Raw genomic sequence first — 5,651 nt, forward strand, 5'->3', positions numbered from 1 at the left:
TATATATATATATATATATATATATATATATATATATATATATATCAACAACCGTTCATGTGGTGATATACAGCAATGTATGTACATGCGGGTGTTAATTCTTTGGTAATTATAAGTGAAACACGTAAACGCAAAAAAAAAATAACACACGTACATTCATATACACCCAGACATATAAACATATACACATGCCTACACATAGACGAATGTACATGAAAATAGATGAAAAATAAACGAAAGGTGTAAACGAGAATATATAATGTGTTTCAAATTAAAACGGTTACATTTACAAATTCCTTACGCTCAAACTTTAAACATCCACACATGTTCCTTGGTTGTTAAATAACCTTATGTATGTCAGTATAGTAGCTTCAAATACAGTCTTATTCGTCTTAATATGCATATCAATTTTCTTGTTAAAATTCATTTGCAGATACACTGGTCCATATACTTTTATGATATTAAAGGGACGCTCTACCATGAACAAAAGGGAGTATTTATAGTTGTTATATTTATTTAAGAAATAATTCTTGCCACACACATAGGACGCAATTGAAACACGTACATATAAACTTTTCAGTTTTTACTTTCTTTAACCTTGTTACAGTTATTCGATTGTGGCCATACGGGGCCACTGCCTTGAAGAATTTAGGCGAACAAATCGACCCCAGTACTTACGTTTCTAGCTGTGCAAGTTGTAATATCAATAGTCTTTGCTAAACCGCTAAGTTACGGAGACGTTAACAAACCATTAGCGGTTATCAAGCAGAGGAAGAGCGAACACAAGCACACACACACACACACACACACACACACATATATATATATATATATATATAGGGTGCGATAGGTAAATCGTCGCCATTTTATATTTTTAATTTTGCATATGAACTTTATTTTTGTTTTTGTCGACTACACAGTATAGTAGGGTCAGTTTGGAACCCTCTGTGAGAATATCAGCACCATGACGCTATTCCCTTTGCCAGAAATTTGAAAAAGACATGGCGTACTGCTTGACATTCGCGCCGGAAATACGAACATTTCAGAGTGTTGGGTGTCAATCTGAATCCGAGAGTGATAAAAATCAAACATCCAGTCAACATCATGGTGTTTGGAGTGATCACTAGTGATGGTGACGTTATACCTCCATTCATCTTCCCACACGACCTCAAATTCAACAAGGGTCTGGTTGGCCCGAAGTCATAACAGAACGTGCTACAGAACCTGTAACTATCAGGTTGCGAAGCGAATTTCTTACCACAAATTTTATAAACGCTTTCAGCATTTGCAGAAGGAAGTTTTTTTACATTTTTATGCCTCTGCACTTTTGTAATATAATTCTCTTCATGATACCGTTATAACACTCCATAAACTTGCAAAGAGTTCGCTACATGTGACGTGTATGCGCATTCTGGTACGCAATGGAATGTTTAGGTGTGAATTAATGAGTATTTTTTACGTAGAAGCATGTTCCTAAGTGAGGACGTGTTAATGCATGTGAGTAGGCGTGTGTCGTGTGTATTGTACATGTGAGCGTATCACAGTACACAAACATGTATGGGAGTGTGTGCATATAATTGTGTGTATGTATACACATGTATCTGCAGATGCATATGAGTGTGTGCAAAAACGTGACCGTACAGACAGCATGTTTACGCACGTACATGTTTCAGTAGGTTTATCTGTATGTATATATGTGGGGCGAAGTGTTTGTGTGTGTGTGTGTGTGTGTGTGTGTGTACGAACTTGTGTGATATATTTCTACGTCAAGGTACTAAGATATATGTATCTTCGAATAGAAACGTATGTAAACGTATGTAAGGCGGCGAGCTGGCAGAAACGTTAGCATACCGCTGGGCGAAATGCTTAGCGGTGTTTCGTCTGCCGCTACGTTCTGAGTTCAAATTCCGCCGAGGTCGACTTTGCCTTTCATCCTTTCGGGGTTGATTAAATAAGTACAAGTTACGCACTGGGGTCGATATAATCGACTTAATCCGTTTGTCTATCCTTGTTTGTCCCCTCGGTGTTTAGCCCCTTGTGGGTAATAAAGAAATAAGAAACGTATGTAAATGTGTATTTCATATTCGTATAGGTGCAGGCGTGGTTGTGTGGTAGGAAGCTTGCTTCTCAACGACATGGTTCCGGTTTCAGTTCCAATGCGTGATACCTTGGACGACTTTCTCTTGCTACAGCTTCGGGCTGCACCAAAGCCTTGTGAATGGATTTGCCAGACGGAAACTGAAAGGAACCCGGCATGTGTGTGTGTGTGTGTGTGTGTGTGTAAAAGTGTGTGCCTACCACCGCTTCACAATCGGTGTTGGTATGTTCATGACCCCCATCACACAGCGGTTCGGCAAAAGACACCGATAAAATATGAAACATCAATCGAGCAGAAAGCGGTAAAAAGGGATGACAAAGGAAATAAACAATTATGCTATGAATTCCATTAACTTATAGCTGTTTCTGCTATGAGGTGCAATGCACTCATACCTGAGATCATGAGTATCACCTTATAGCTTCATCAGAACTTCAAACATGAAGTGCAGTTTATTTGTTGAAACATTTACACTTATGTATATATACAGAAAAGCATTAGCAAATATATACGTGTGTGTGTGCATAAATATATATATATATATGAACATATGTGTGTACTTAGTAATATTTAGATGCATAAGCGTAGATGTGTATATATGAATGAATATGTATGTGTGTGTATGTATGTACACACACACATATGTACGTGTTGTTTACATCTGTTTTCCACACTACGTACTTAAAAACGGTTTGCTATACGTGACCATACATCCGCCCGCTGTTACACGTAATATATACACATAAATATATAAATAAATAAATATGTATGTATGTATGTATGTATGTATGTAGTGCGTGTGAGGCTGTAGGCGGACGCGTCTCAAAATTTCCAACCGTATAAACAATCCTAGTAACAAATATCAAAATAAACTGGAATCCTTCACACGCCATTAAACACAAACGCTTCTTTTACTTAGAGAACAACGTAGTCGTTGGAATCAAGGTTTCCATGACCTTTTAAATAATCCCACTTTCTTTTGTTTGTAATCTTCTCCAGAACTCTTTCTTTTCTTTCTCTTCTCCTCCTCCTATTTCCCGCCCTCAGCCTCATTTATCTGTCACACTTCTCTTCTACTTCACCCTCTGCTAATTCTCCTTCTTCTTCTTCTTCTTCTCCTCCTTCTTCTTCTTCTTCTTCTTCTACTTCTTCTTCTTCTTCTACTTTTTTTTTCTTTTTATTTTTCTTCTTCTTCTTCTACTTCTTCTTCTATTTCTTCTTCTTCTTCTACTTCTTCTATTTCTTCTTCTTCTTCCTTTTCTTTTTCTTTTTCTTTTTCTTTTTCTTCTTCTTCTTCCTCTTCTTCTTCTTCTACTTCTTCTTCTATTTCTTCTTCTTCTTCTTCTTCTTTTTCTTTTTATTTTTCTTTTTCTTTTTCTTCTTCTTCCTCTTCTTCTTCTTCTACTTCTTCTATTTCTTCTTCTTCTTCTTTTTCTTCCTCTTCTTCTTCTTCTTCTTTTCTTCCTCTTCTTCTTCTTCTTCTACTTCTTTTTCTTCTTTTTCTTCTATTTCTTCTACTTTTTCTTTCTTTTTTTCTTTCTTTTCTTTTCTTTCTTTTTCTCCAGTCGCTACAGTAGCTGGTAGGTTTTAGTTGTCTTCCCTGTTTCTCTCTTTGCATTCTTTTTCTCCTTGTTCTTCTTTCTCTTCTCCCTTTTTCGTTTCCACCCACACAAGGTCCTGGCTGTGAAGTAAATAATAAGAGAGTTACAAGCATTTAAAATTATCTAATTCTAACCAGTCGGAAGGCGCCATTGCTGGACAGACCGGAAGTAACGACTATTTATTCCCATGAGAACAGCAAACATGAAAACTTTACATCAGTGTTTTTCAACCATTTTTTGCCGATGGACCCCCTATTTTACTCGGATGATCCCTCATAGATATTCGATATTTAAAAAGTCATATATTTATATAATTATTATTAGGAACTGTATAAAAAAATTGTTAAAACATTTTGTGAATTGTCGGGGCATAACTTGTTTATTGCATTTAAATTTTAATAATAAAATCTTATTTGGACCCTCAAGGACCCGTTTGGGAACCACTTTTTTACATGTTCTCTGAGCCTGCTAGAAATAGCAGTCAAATCTTCATTAAACTACACCATAACGTTTTAAATAGAGAAACAAACAAACAACGCTTGTGTACAACATCCTTTCCTTCCTCGCTTGAGGTAGACTTAATGGGCGTTATTGATAACGTTTGAATTAGACACAATCTCCAGAGAGGTAAACTTTTATCCAACCGAGGATCCTTAAAACACTTACTGAGCCCCATAGATGGACATAGGTTTCAAATTTTGTCACAAGGCATCGACCCCTGTGCTGAACTAGTACTCATTTTATCGACCCCGAAAGGATGAAAGGCAAAAGTCAACCTCGGCGGAATTTGAACTCAGAATGTTAAGACGGACGAAATGCTGCTAAAATATTTTGCCCAGTACGTTAACGATTCTACCAACTCACCGCCTTAATCAGTCCTAATAACAGTTTCCAAGTTTGGCACAAGGCCAGCAATTTCTTGGTAGTGGGTGAGTCGATTACATCGACCCCAAAACACAACTGGTATATATTTTATCAACTCCGAAAAGACTACGACGAAATTTGAACTCAGAACGTGAAGACGGATGAAATGCCGCTGAGCATTTTGTCTGACGTGCTAACGGATCTGCCAGCAGACCGCCTCACTGCTACCACAACTACTACTATTACTACTACTACTACTAATAATAATAATAATAATAATAATAATAATCCTTTCTACTATAGGCACAAGGCCTGAAATTTGGGGGAGGGGACTAGTTGATTACATCGACCCCAGTACTCAACCGGTACTTAATTTATCGACCCTGAAAGGATGAAAAGCAAAGTCGACCTCAGCAGAATTTGAATTCAGAACGTAAAGATGGATGAAATGCCACTAAGCATTTCAGCCAGCATGCTAATGATTCTGCCAGCTCGCCGCCTTAATTAGTTCTAACGATAGTTTCAAATTTTGGCACAAGGCCAGTAACTTCTGAATAGAGAGTAAGTCGATTACATCGACCCCAATACACAGCTGGTATTATTTTACCGAATCTCAAAGAATGAAAAATAAAGTCGACCTATACGGAATTTGAACACAGAACGTGCTAACGATTCTGCCAGTTGGCGGCTTTCCCGCAGGTCAATATTAAATGTAGTTTCGCTTTTCTTACGATAAGATTGTTTTACTTGGTTTGGTGGTGGTGAAAGAACAACTTCAATACCAACATCGTCATCATCGTCGTCGACATGAAGACCACACTTCGTACAGTTGGTAACCACTTCTTTTTTCTACCACCTTTTACTTTTGAACTTTACTCTTTTACTCTTTTACTTGTTTCAGTCATTTGACTGTGGCCATGCTGGAGCACCGCCTTCAGTCGAGCAAATCGACACCCCAGGACTTATTCTTTGGAAGCCTAGTACTTATTCTATCGGTCTCTTTCGCCGAACCGCTAAGTTACGGGGACGTAATCACACCAACATCGGTTCTCAAGCGATGCTGGGGGGACAAACACAGACACACAAACATA

Source organism: Octopus bimaculoides, chromosome 9 (assembly GCF_001194135.2).
Source record: "Octopus bimaculoides isolate UCB-OBI-ISO-001 chromosome 9, ASM119413v2, whole genome shotgun sequence".
In the NCBI taxonomy this organism is placed as follows: domain Eukaryota; kingdom Metazoa; phylum Mollusca; class Cephalopoda; order Octopoda; family Octopodidae; genus Octopus; species Octopus bimaculoides.